The sequence below is a fragment of the Lissotriton helveticus genome, chromosome 6, assembly GCF_964261635.1.
Source record: "Lissotriton helveticus chromosome 6, aLisHel1.1, whole genome shotgun sequence".
Lineage (NCBI taxonomy): Eukaryota > Metazoa > Chordata > Amphibia > Caudata > Salamandridae > Lissotriton > Lissotriton helveticus.
This window is the reverse complement of record NC_136067.1, coordinates 422,668,861-422,683,267: the sequence shown is the minus strand read 5'-3', so window position 1 is coordinate 422,683,267 and position 14,407 is coordinate 422,668,861. Positions and strand designations below refer to the sequence as shown.

Genomic DNA, 14,407 nt, shown 5'->3' with positions numbered 1-14,407 from the left:
TTTCCTTACAATGCACCCTGCCCTTGGGCTTACCTTGGGGTGGCTAACATGTAGAAAAGGGAAGGTTTAGGGACTGGAAAGTGGGTGCACTTACCTAGTCGACATGGTAGTACTAGACTGCACACAGGCTCTGCAATGGCAGGCCTGAGACACAGTTTACAAGCTGCTACTGTGGATGGCACAATCAGTGCTGCAAGTCCACTAGCAGCATTTGAGCTACAGGCCCTGGGCACATATGCTGCACTGTACTAGGGTCTGACAAGTAAATCAAATAAGCCAATCATGGAGTCACTAATCCATTACAACAATTTACAATAGGGAGCACTTGCACTGTGGCACTGAATAGCAGTGGCACAGTGCCCAAAGCATGCAAACTAGCAAAAACATATCAAAAACAAAGGAGACAACAGCGAAAAATGGAAGGGAGACTCATGCCAATGGTACCAGGTCTAACACGTGTCCGCTCCAGCTGGAAGAACTACCCATCCTCTTGGGAGTTTTCTTCACTAAGGGCGAAAAATTTGGACAGACCATCAGCATTGGCGTGTTCTGTACCAGGGCGGTGTTCCAACCTGAAGTCAACCCCCTGTAGGAAAATGGACCACCTCAACAACTTTGGATTCTCGCCCCTCATCTACATCAATCATCTGAGGGGCCTGAGGTCAATCTGAACCAGGAAGTGAGTCCCAAACAAGTATGATCTCAACTTCTTTACTGCCCAGACCACAGAAAATGCCTCACACTGAATTGCACTCCACCTCTGTTCACATGGAAGTAACCTAATGATGAAGGCTACGGGTTTGTCTAGGCCCTCTTCATTTATCTGTGAAAGAACAGCCCCCACACAATGCTCTGAATGGTCTGTCTGAACAATGAATGTTTTTTAGAAGTTGAGTGCCTGAAGCACGGGCGCTGTGCACATGGCAGTCTCCAGGGCATCAAAAGATTTATGACAGGTGTCAGTCCAGTTCACTTTCTTGGGCTGCTTCCTGGAAGTCAGCTCAGTCAAGGGTGCAACAATGTTGCTATACCCCTTGACAAACCTCCTGTAGTATGCTGTGAGTCCTAAAAAGGCTCTCACCTGTGTCTGGGTTTTGGGGGGTTCCCATGCCAGGATGGTATCAATCCTGCATTGTAGGGACGCCACCTGGCCGCTTCCTATCTGGTGCCCAAAGTATACCGCGGATCCCTGCCGGATCTGGCACTTACTCGCCATGAACGCGAGGCCTGCTCTTCGCAGCGCCATCAACACTTCCCAGAGGAGGCACTGATAGCCATCTCAACTGGCGCTGAACTCTGCAATGTCAGCCAGGTAGGCGGCACTGAAATCTTCCAGTCCAGCCAACACCTGGTTGACCAACCTCTGAAATGTGGCAGGGGCATTCTTGATCCCAAAGGGCATAACCCGGAATCGGTAGTGCCCATCTGGTGTGGAGAATGCTGACCTCTCTTTGGCCCCATCAGTTAAGGCGATCTGCCGGTATCCAGACGTCAAATCAAACGTACTGAGGTATTGTGCAGGCCCTAGCCGATCAATGAGCTCATCAGCTCTGGGGATGGGGTGCGCGTCAGTCTTGGTGACTGAATTGAGTCCTTGGTAATCCACACAGAACCGGAGTTTGGGTGTGGCTCCAGGCGCGGCAGCCTTTTGGACCAAGACCACTGGTCTGGCCTAAGGGCTGTTAGAGGACTCAATCACTCCTAAGACAAACATCTTGGAGACTCCTCCTAAGCTCTGACCCGGTCAGTCACTCTGTACGCTTTGTGCTTAACAGGAGGACTGTCCCCAGTGTCCACATCAAGGATGCAATAATCAAGTAGGTCCTGATAACAAGATCTAAAAAGCTCTGTAAGTAATACAATAGTTCTGTAAGTTACACAATATACAATTCATTTGTTACAATGCCTTGTTTTTTTAAGAATAAATACTTGATGTTTTTAAATGTATAATTGTTTTTTTTGGATAAATATAAGGTACTGGTTCTCCCCACACGTATTCTGTGACTTTGTGTAGATTTCAGACCAGAAGGTACTTTCATGTGTGTTTTTAATATTGCTTTACTACCTATTTTTTAGGTAATGGTTATTTACTACCTCCTATATGGGTACTATAGCAGACGCTAACACCAGAGTAGAGATATTTTAGATCTTGTTATCAGGACCTACTTGATTATTGCCTTTCACCCTGTCCTGTATTGGCTTATAGGGTATCTCCCTTTCAGTTTTTAGATACACATCAAGGATTCACCACTCAGTGACACCAGGAACCAGGGAGAACAGATCAGAGAATTGTCCCAAAAGTTGGCGACAGTCATTCTGCTGCTCAGGGGTCAGGGTGGTAGATAGGCTTACACCATCCACTGACCGGTTAACGTGCAGGACCCCTAAAGGGTTCCTAGGAGACCCCAAGACCACCAGGTAGCCGACATTACTCTTGCACTCCACCACCTCAAATGATCCAGTTCACTTATCTTGGAGCGCACAGGGCTCCACTGGGGCCATGACCCAAACTTTCTGTCGAGGCTGAAACTCGATCAGAGTGGTATTCTGATCATACCACCGTTTCATCTCTTCCTGGCTGGCTTCCAGATTCGCATGATGGAGCTGTCTGAAACACCTAGTCTGGTTCCTTGTAATTAATGTGCTTTTCACTAAAAGGACACACCCAAACCCTGCACGCCCACCTGGGAGGCAAATTTACCACTGCACCTTTACTAATACACTTTGAGGAGCACTTCCCCAAAGACGAAGAAAGGACACAGTACTCCCTTTAGGCAAGGCAAGAAAACATATTCTGGTGCATTTGAGATATCACTGCACCCTTAAATGATACACTTTGAGCTGCACCCCCTGAATATGAGGAAAAGACGCAGCACTCCCATTAGGCGTAGTAAGATAACAAATCCAGGTGCATTTAACCACTTGGCTGCTATGCGTTTTCCCCCCCGGTGCTGGGATCCCACATTTTCCATTGTTCATGACGAGCTGGGCTCGTCATGAGCGTGCGAGGAGGCTACACCATGACGAGCCCAGCTCGTCATGAGCGTGGAAGGGGTTAAAATAACATACAAATGTATTAATGCAATGTTTAGAACGGTAGGCCAAATATGAATAAGTAAATACAGACTCCCAATAATCAAGTGAACAGTTAAATTAACAATTTAAATAGAATGCAGTATATTCAAATAGCAAAGAGTAGAAACTATATACATATATTGGTTAGGAACACCTCACCGATCGAACAAGCATCATCCTTGCCAACTCAAGCTGGGGGAAACCCTTCACCAGCCCAGGAAGGAGTTCGATCTGGACTCAAATTCCGTCACCTCCACAGCAATACGTCTATTCTGGGGAGAGCTTCCACCTGGCCTTCAAACGTTCCCAGCTTAAATATCATTACTAAGGGTTAGGCAAAGCTCCTAGAAAACCTCGCCCCTTCTCATTGGAAAAAACCAAGCTGGCTGTATCAGTCTGCGTCAAGGCCAAGACGGAGGCTGGCAAAGCTCCCGAATTTTGGCTTCGAGGCAGAGTTGCACATTCTACAGATAATATCCAGTTCACTTTGGTCAGTGAAGAGCGGAAAACAAGTGAGGAGCAGAAACATGCCCTCCCCACTTTGCAGCTACATGGGAGCAGCAAGGCAAAGCCAGAAAACAAGATGACATGAGGCCATGTCAAAGCCAATAGTAAGCATAATTCTAATAACCCAAACAACTTGCAACAACTGTTGTCCATGCACAAAAACTGCAGCAAGGCAAAGCCAGAAAACAAGATGACATGAGGCCATGTCAAGGCCAATAGTAAGAACTCATAATTAACTCAAACAACTTGCAAGCGCTGCTATGCACACAGCACCAAGGCAAAGTAGGAAAATAAGTTGACTGAGGCCATGTCAAACCCAATAGTAGGAACTCCTCAATGTACAACACTGTCCAAATGTGTGCATCTACCCACAACACTGCACTTCAAAACCAAAGAGTACATTCCACACCTCTCTCCCTCTCACGCTTTCAAATGCACATCCCACACACTCTGCTCTTGGTAAGACTGTTCTACTCTGTGACAGCTCCCACTGATAGACAGCAAGATTACAAGAAAGAAGAGAAGCAGGCATATGCAGGACCGTCCTACATTACGGCTAGGGTAAAATAACACACTAAAGTCAATTAAAATGGTGGTAGTTGAAGGTCATCATAGGGTGCCAAACCACAAGAGTGCCTCTTTCACTACATTTCACCCCATGACCTTTGACTATCATAATTTACATATATCAAAACTGAAACTCTTAATTAAAAGGCATAACTGTGTTTAGAAAACACTGAAATCATAATAGCTTGTGATAATCACTTCAAAGCATGTCTTAACTTAAAAACACAACTATGATTGAAGCACCATATTTCTTAACTAAAAAACACAACTACCATTGAAGAACTGCATTTCTTAACTGAAAAAATACAACTATGTTTGAAAACTGCATTAAAACTGTGAAATCATAAAAGCATGTAATAATCATTTCAAAGCATCTAGAAATAGCTCATGCATATCTAGATACTCAGCAAGAATAATTGTTTGACGGATACACAAAATAAATTATGCCAATAGAATCAAGCATATGAACTCAGTAATGCTGCTAATGTCTCAAATGGCTAATACTGAAACTTCTACTGCTGAAGCAGCTAAACTTATTGTTTAGTGCTAAAAAATAAGGGCAAGATTATTATTTTCTTTAGCTAACAAACATTTTTCTCCAAATGCAGAACATTTTTGTCGTTCTTTTCCTTGTAAACAAACAGTCCTGTGTGAAAGACACACAGCCTGCCAGAGTACATTTAAAATGGTCGCTGTGTACATTGTACTTCATGTTCACTAAATCAGTTCAGCTGTGTTGGAGGTCCACCTGGTCCGTTCAGTCACAGGATGTCAGCTTGCACTGTCCGGTGATCCCTCCAGGCCAAGGGCACACATATACCGACATCAGGGACACCAACACGTCGCAGTATGATGACCTGGAAAAGAAACAAGCTTCACTCTTCTTGCAAAAAACATTTTTCAAGAAGCGCACGTTTTTCCCTGTCCCTGTTTTAAGTCTAAGGGCACAATATTATCATTCCTGTCTGCACGGTTCACTGCTGGCTCTGGGGAATTGTCTGAGAATTCTACCCACGCTTTACCCTATGAATTCTTGGTATTGGAGTGAAACTCTCTTTTTTCCTGCACAGTAAGAAGGGCTGGGGCAGTCTCCTTCCTGACTATTTTTCCACTCACTGCTGAATACGTGCTCCCTTTATCAATTGGCAGAAACCCAAGGCACTCTGGCTGCTCTGGTAATTTTCCTTTCTTCAACTTGCCCTTCACCTTCTGTGGGACTGGCCTGGCTTGTGCATTCTGACACATAAGAATCACAGTTCTGAGTAAATCTAGGGGGATATGTATCCATTCATTTTCTGCCCACCTGTTTGTCTGTTCCTTATCTCCTGGATGCTCGAATTTAGTCATGTAAACCAAATCTGAATCGTGTGTCACCACCTCTTTCTCCAAGATTTTAGCCTTTTCATCTTTAAGGGATTTAAATGTTCTGTCTTGCACAGTAGCTGCGCTTTGCAGTACTATCTGCCACTTCACTGGGGAATCCTGTGTCAAGTCAAGTCAGGAAGTCTTTATTCGATTAGTGCATCATAAAAGACATAAAATACAATATATACATAGGTAAAATACTCTAAGACCGTATTAAATCACAGATACAGACTTCATAAGAATTAAAACAAAATGACATTAATACAGGCATAACCAACGAATATAATATAATAAGCTATTCGTAGGCAGGTAAACATGAAACAATGTTCAAAAAAAACCCAGCTAAGTATTTTTAATAAATCTGCTTCTAAGTAACCAAGCCCAGCCTAAATATTTTGCTACCCCCACAACAATTAATGGGGTCAGGTTAGTTTTTAGAATTCGACTCGCTTCCGCAGCTGAGCGGGTACCTAAGGTTCTACAAACCGAGCGTAACCATTTGGCTCTTGGGGCGGTATACAAAGGACACACAAACAAAAAGTGGTCTAAACTTTCACCCTGACCTAAACATTTTGGACAGTGCCCAGACCCACCAAAACCCCACTTTTTGGTGAAATCCCTTAATGGCAACGAGCCACATCTGAACTGGTGAAACAGTTTACGATCAAGGGGCTTTGTAATTATGTCCCAATATTTTTCAAGCTTGGGAATGTCTTTATGGACAATAAATAGACCTGTAAGATTGCTTGAGCACAGTCTCGAATGTCTCTTGTGAACCACCCAGTCCCAATATGTATGTATAGGCATTTATATAGCGCACTACTTACCCGTAGGGTCCCAAGGCGCTTCGACCGCTGCGAAACCCTTCCTGGCTTCCCTGAGAGATGGTCCCTTAATGGGTATCTCCAGGGTGAGACCAGGCATCCCCGGCGGTCTGGTGGGGCCGTTAGTGAAGATGAGGCAAGCTAATGCCCAGAGTTGCCGAGTGTGAACGCTGATCAGAGTGGGAACCGAGGCGAGAGAATTATCGAGTCCGCTGACTCTGGTCCAGAAACCTGCCGCGCCGGGAATCGAACCCTGGTCCCGGGCCGTCCTCTGCTCTCGGGTCTGCCGCCTCTAACCAGTGAGCCACACTACTTCACTTAGAGCAGTTTTAGATCTTTTTTTGAAGGGAAGATGGCCGATTCGGGACCTGACCACAGGTCGCCAAGCCCCAGGGCAAGGAGGGAAGAATTTAGATCCTTAAACCAGCCCATGTTGGAGGAACCATGAAGATCTTTGACCTCCAGACAAGCCCTAGCATAAAGAAGAAGTTCCGGCGTTGTCCATAGGCGTCCCCAAAATGCCAATGGGCGGAACCTCGCTAGATCCTCCACCGGTTGGCACCCAAGGTCATACAGAAGCGGGATCCGTGGGGTTGACTGTGGGAGTCCCGTTGCCACCCTAAGGAATTTATTTTGGGCTGTTCTCAAGGAATCCAATTTGCTAAAGCCCCATAATTCCGCCCCGTATAAAACTGAGGGTAGAACCTTGGACCCATAAATCTTAAGTAGCGGTAAAATTGGCCGAGTAAATGAATTTTTATGCTCTTTAATCAAGGCACCACCTAGCTGCAGGTGCTTTAAAGCCATAAGCTCAACCTGGTGAGACCAATTAAGGGTCTCACTAAAAGTAACACCCAGGTAAGTGAAGAACTTAGTTTGTTCCAAGGGGGTCCCCCCCATAGTAACCCTTGCGGTGATTTGGTTGCGACCTCTTAGGACCATTAATTTGGTCTTTGACACATTCACCTCGAGCTCATGTTCGCTGCAGAAATACTCAAACCTCGTCAAGGCTTGTTGAAGACCCTGTCTGGTTTTTTAAATCAAAAGAGTATCGTCAGCGAACATGAGCAACAGAATTTTCATTCCAGCTAAGGATGGGGCGTCCGTGGGATAGTTTTCAAAGTACTGGGTAACCCTGTTAATATATAAGGAGAAAAGGGTGGGGGCCAGCACACACCCTTGCCTAACACCTTTGGCCACAGGAAACCTATCCGTCACCTCCCCTGGTTTTCCCCAGCGAACCTGAGCATAGGTATGTGCAGCATGTAGGTTCACCAAGAGGCGAACAAGAGGAGGTGGCATGCCCAGCTCTAATAAGCACTTCCACAACCCAGCCCTCGGGACAAGATCAAAAGCAGATCGCAAGTCCACGAAGGCTGCGTATAGGTTGCCTTTGCCCAGAAGAACCGTCTTCCAATAAAGAAGCATGAAACGGAAAGCCTGGTCTAGAGTGCTCACATGAGATCTGACACCAGCTTGGAGAGAGGTTAGGATATTAAAATCCTCAATCCATTCCTGGATCCTGGCAAGAACCAGGCGGGCTATAATTTTTTGCACCGCGTCAATAAGACTGATCGGCCGGTAATTAGATGGAACCGACCGATCACCTTTTTTGTAGATGGGCAAAATTTCTGCACCTGCCCAGGATTCAGGAATTCTGGCACCTATGGCCAGAGCATTTGCCAGATGGACTAGATATGGTACCCAAAGGTCATGATCATGTTGGAATAAATCAGCTGGAATACAATCGGGTCCTGGTGCCTTACCCCTTGGAATGGATTGCAAGACTAATTCGACCTCTCTGGCCGTAAACTCTAGGGGCTCAGCCGGCAATGGCCAACAGATGTTTTCATGTGCGCCACTGAGGCACCTGAATTGTTTCTCAAAATATAGTACCCATTGTTGTTGGTCCACCGAGGCAGGGCTCGGGCGATCCTCCTGAGACAAACCCCATTTAAGCAGGTGCCAAAACCGTTGCAGGTTCCTAGAGCCACATGCTTCGGTTAGAGTTGACCACCGTGCTTCATCTCAGGTGACCTTAGCAGAACGTTTGGCAGCATTGAAGGCCTTCCTGCAGGACCTGATAAGAGCAGAGTTCTTGAGTTTTAGGGCTTTAAAGAGTTCTACATGGGTCCGACGACACTCTTTGTTGAACCAGTTAGACGGTATCTTATTCCCCCTATTACCCTTTTTAGAAATAGACTTTACAAATAGTTCTTTTAAGGACATAAACAAGCTGGTATGCGTGTCCGTAATCATTGTGTTGATCACCTCCTGTGAGACACATTTGGAAATCTCATCCAGAGAGTTAGAGACCAAGGATCTAATCGTTTTACGAGGTTCAATATCTACAGAGATCTTTGGCCAACAAACCCTCCTCATATCGTTAGTGAGAACAACTGCCTCCTGGACTATATTGGGCAGGCATTTAGCCGGCCTCAAGAAGCTACAATCCCTTAGTTCCACCACCAAGGGATTGCTTTCCGGACGTTGTTTTATTTCCATGTCCACTACCCTAGGCCATAATTTCACATCCAGTAATACACCTGATCCTCTCAGACGCGGCCGCTCCACACACTGCTCCCGACCCTGCCTGATTGCACGGTATCGTAGCGCTCCCAGCCTGACTGCATACCGCTACCCCGCCTTGCTGACTAACGCGCCTCGACATTATTTAATTAATTTATTATTTACTCGTTATTCAATTAAGTTCGCAACGCAAAAGGGCCAGATTGCTGCTTATTTGTATTCCGCCTGGCTGAACATTTTATAGCGCTAGTTGACAAAGTGCGCTTTTCAGTTGTGCTGCGCTGCCTGCTGGTCTCTTGGGTGTACGATTATTTTAATTGCTTTGCTCTGATTGATGTATGTGCCCGCCTTGGCTCGCTGCCATTTTGTGGAGATTGTTGTGCCTACCTGACCGGATATCCGACCCACACCCGCCTCCCAGCTGCCCCTCCCTCGCCCCTCCCCCCCTCACTATCCACATATGACAGATACTCTTGCGCGCAGCGTTCACGCGCAGCGATCGCGCCCAATTCGCGCCGAAGGTGCGCCAAAGGTAAGCCCGTCTACGCCTGGACCGCGCCCAGCGCCAGACCCCCTGGTCCCCGCCGCTCCCAACCCTCTAGTGTCACATATGATGCCACTACTCTCCTCGCCCTCAACCCCGGACGCACCCCAATATGCTGCGAAGCTACCCCAGGACGTACCCACGGCCCATTCACCTGCCTCTCCTGCAAGTTCAACTGCTTCAGGACCCTCACCAAACCCACTTCCTCCACACACAGCTCCGAACTCAACAGCCTGAAATGCATCCTACTGAACACCCGCTCAGTCCACAGACATGCAACAGAACTCTGGGACCTAATCGACACTGCGTCACCTGACGTCGCCTTCCTTACTGAAACATGGATGAACGCATCTTCTGCCCCCGACATAGCCATAGCCATATCGGACACTTACAAGATCATTCGAAAAGACCGCACCAATAAAAAAACTGGAGGAGGCATCGCCATCGTCCATAGAAACACCATCAAAATCACAACCAGCTCTGACGACTATCTTGCAACCGCCGAACATCTCCACTTTCAGATCCACACCGACCCCAGGACCACCCTTAGAGGCACCCTCATTTACAGGCCTCCAGGCACGAGATCTCAATTCAGCGACGACATCACAGACTTCGTCAGCCCGCACGCCCTCGCCTCCGAGAACTACATTCTTCTAGGAGACCTCAACTACCACCTTGAAAACATACTCGACAACAACACCACCACCCTTCTGGACAACCTGTCCAATCTCGGACTCAAACAACTTGTTGACACCCCCACTCACACAGCCGGACACACGCTCGACCCTATCTTCACCTCCAGCAAGCACATCTCCTTCGATCACACTACAGCTCTCCACTGGACGGATCACAGCTGTGTTCACTTCAGCTACAAAACCACCCTGACCCACAACTGTCCACAACCCATTCCCCGGAGAAAATGGAACAAAATCACCACCGACCAACTCCTCACATCACTCAACCAAAACCCTCCCACCCTAGCATTGGACCCAGACCAAGCGGCCACCAACTTCAGGCAATGGATTACCCACAGTGCGGACGAACTAGCACCCCTGAAAAAACACCAGTTGAAATCATCCAGCAAAAAGGCTCCCTGGTTCAATGATGACCTTAAAAAATCCAAGAAGACATGCCGCACCCTGGAGAAGAATTGGAGAAAAGAACCAACCTCAGACAACATGGCCTCCCTCAAGACAGCCACCCGCAAACACCACCAACTGATTCGATCCGCCAAGAAATCAGCATTCAAGGACCGTCTCGACAACAATTCTCATAACAGCAAGGGCTGGGAGTGTTTAATTTGATTATTACGGATTGGGAAAAAACTTTGGGGCTTGTTACAGTGTGGGAAAGCTGACGTAGGGGGAAAACCTAAAAACTGGGGCTTGAGATTTACCCAGTTCGGGGTATGTGAGGAGCTATTGTAGCTTGATTGTGCATAGGAACGAAACAGGGCCTCTGGATTGATTGGTGGACCATAAAAACTAGGTGTAAAATTAGTCCACTTAAGGGACTGGTGCTCTCTTTTGGGACAATAATGACCGGGAGGTTTGAGAAGAGTCTCAGGATAGAAATAGCTGAGATTCCGCGTGGAGATACCTCCCTCATTATTTCCTACATACCAGTCAGACAGATGGGGAGCAACTCTATGGTCCCTAAAGTTAATAATCACAGTATCCCCCTCTATATCCTTAGGGCGTACACCCACCCACTTGCATCTTCTGACTGAGATAATATCCCCATTAAGATGCGCGGGAAGGGGTCTATTAGTTTTCAGCCAGAAGATGACTTTATTTTTTAAATTTTCGTTGTTTTCCCGATTCCCATTAGAGATTGGGGGCACTCCCGTCAGTATAATCACAAAATTGGCTGACTCAGGTGGGAGTTCCACAGTATTCCTACGATTTGTAGATTGTCTCTGATTTAGGATGACAGATTTAACAGCCCCATGTTTAGCAGGTGGCAATAATCCCTCTGTGGTTGGTTTGTTGGAAACCACTATAGGCTTTGCTTTAGCAGAATTAGTGACACAAGGGGGTTTGGGTACCAAAACCGTGGCTTTACTTTTTATAGAACCTACAGTTTTATTATTTTGAAGTTGGTTACTAGTAGCATTAGTTAAAACACTAGGCAAGAGTGGGGGATTAGACTGCCCATCAGAATTAATGGGATGGGGAGTAGCAACAGGAGCCAATAGACGGTCCATTTTTTCTCCCAGTAACCTTACTCGTTCCATCAGGGATAACATATATGATTTGATTAGTTTCTCAAAAATATCGAAACTCTCCTTGTTAAACCCAGATGCAACAACCTCGGGAGTGGTTGGGTGATCCTGTGATGTTGTAGGAGCCTCGACCACAGGCAGCACCATGGGATCGGTATTAGGGTTAGCTAGAAAAGGAGAAAGAATTTGTTGACAAGAACCTTTTCTTTTGACACCACCCTTTTTCCTTTTCTTCCTAGGGGGGGAAGACACAACCTTATTTGTTTTAGTAGGCTTAGATCCGCTAACACTATTATTATGTAGCAAAATGTTCTCGCAAGTACCAACACAGCCTAAGGACCGATTAGTAAGTGTTGAGTGTAAGTTGGGTGCCATACTCTGAGTGATTGGAGTGTTAAGATCAATTAAGCTAAAGGAGGCAGAGAAAAAAACTATTTGTATGTTCCTCACTATGGGTGCTGGAGCGTGCAGGGGAGACGTTAGGTACCCTGAATATACTGGGGATTTGGTCCGTGCTAGAAATATCTGCCTCATTGGCCGTCTTCCCTTGCGCAGCCATAATCTGTGTGTTATATAAATGTGGTTGAATAGACAGTGGTAATTGCTTAAGATGTTCAATGGAGCGACGACGCTCAGCGCGTCTCTCACTTAAAAGAAGTTCCTTGTCTATCTCCTTGTGAGCCCTCTCGAAATATTTATCGAGAGGCCCAAGGAAAGAAACACCCACACAAGACGGAAGTGAGCTAGACATATCAACTGCTAAACAATATATAATCAACCAGTCACGAACCCGAACTAACTACTCCAAGGGTGCTCAAAATAACATACAGTAGATAACAATAAATGTCAATAACCTGGCCCAGCCCGGCCTCCTTTGGCCCCTGACGGCCACAGACGGTCCCGCCCTTGACCCGGGCTTCTCCCGGGCGCTCCCGCGCCGCGGGGCTAGCCTGTAGAATTTGTTGAGACAAAGTGAAAGGGGAGGAGCCTGCAGGGAGAGCAGCCCAGGTGTTGGCAGTAAGGGCGGGCGAGCGCTCCTGGGACTTGTAGTCCTGCGCCCGCAATGCTCGCAGCCCTGCTCAGGCTTAGGTCCAAAATCACCACCTCAATCGTTATGTCATAGCCTCCTCACCCAAGCGACTCTGGAGAAGCAGTTGCTCAAACCCCACACGAAGCGGGACCCGCGCAGCGGGTTCCGCGAGCGGTAGGGGGAAGAGCACAGACACAGTCAGCAGCTCACAGTCCCAAACACAGGATAATAGGAAAGAGTAATCCAGCGAATGTCCGGGAGCACTGGGTCTTAATAGAAGAAATGATGGGGAGGAGCCTACAGGGAGGGCAGCGCAGGTGTTGGCAGTAAGGGCGGGCGGGCGCTCCTGGGATTTGTAGTCCTGCGCCCGCAATGCTCGCAGCCCATCTCAGGCTTAGGTCCAAAATCACCACCTCAGACGTTATGTCGTAACCTCCTCACCCAAGCGACTCTGGAGAAGCAGTTGCTCAAACCCCACACGAAGCGGGACCCGCGCAGCGGGTTCCGCGAGCGGTAGCGGGAAGAGCACAGACACAATCAGCAGCTCGTAGTTCCAAACACAGGATAATAGGAAAGAGTCATCCAGCGAATGTCCGGGAGCACTGGGTCTTAATAGAAGAAATGATGGGGAGGAGCCTGCAGGGAGAGCAGCCCAGGTGTTGGCAGTAAGGGCGGGCGGGCGCTCCTGGGACTTGTAGTCCTGCGCCCGCAATGCTCGCAGCCCTGCTCAGGCTTAGGTCCAAAATCACCACCTCAGACGTTATGTTGTAGCCTCCTCACCCAAGCGACTCTGGAGAAGCAGTTGCTCAAACCCCACACGAAGCGGGACCCGCGCAGCGGGTTCCGCTAGCGGTAGCGGGAAGAGCACAGACACAATCAGCAGCTCGCAGTCCCAAACACAGGATAATAGGAGAGAGTCATCCAGCGAATGTCCGGGAGCACTGGGTCTTAATAGAAGAAATGATGGGGAGGAGCCTGCAGGGAGAGCAGCCCAGGTGTTGGCAGTAAGGGCGGGCGGGCGCTCCTGGGACTTGTAGTCCTGCGCCCGCAATGCTCGCAGCCCTGCTCAGGCTTAGGTCCAAAATCACCACCTCAGACGTTATGTCGTAGCCTCCTCACCCAAGGGACTCTGGAGAAGCAGTTGCTCAAACCCCACACGAAGCGGGACCCGCGCAGCGGGTTCCGCGAGCGGTAGCGGGAAGAGCACAGACACAATCAGCAGCTCGCAGTCCCAAACACAGGATAATAGGAAAGAGTCCTGTGTCTCAAACTCCACCCTCGACTTTCTATTGAGATCTGCACAAACTGTTTATGCAAAACAGCAGTCTCTGTCTGTATACACCACTTTATAACTTTTGTTTCATCCCATTGACAAATCGCATTGTGTCTAATTATCATCTGCCCAGTGTCTTTCAATGCGCAAAAGCACAAAAGCATCTGTATTTGTCCAGCATTTGAATTTAAAAGTAAAATAGCACACTGCTTCTGAACTGGCACACATGATACACTGTCTCCTTTCTAAATTGACCATGCTTTTAAAATCATTCCTTTTTTCAAAATAGAGTTTTTCCATGTAGAGCAACATTCATAATTTACTGCCATGTTTGATTTATACCTGCCACCAGCGATCATTAAGTCTAAAAAACGGGTCTGTTTATTTTCTTGCACATTCACATTTTCTCGGTTCATTTCTGGCTGAGGAACATCCTCAAAAGAATTAATTAAGACGTCTGTGAAGCCTG

At 47.3% G+C, this 14,407-nt stretch overlaps 1 protein-coding gene across 11 annotated transcripts in view; it reads left to right on the top strand.

Annotated features, from left to right (window-relative positions):
- The window catches only part of DCDC2C (doublecortin domain containing 2C), a 5,988,712-nt gene that overhangs the window by 647,248 nt on the left and 5,327,057 nt on the right, over positions 1–14,407 (top strand). The gene's annotated exons all lie outside the window — the stretch shown is intronic.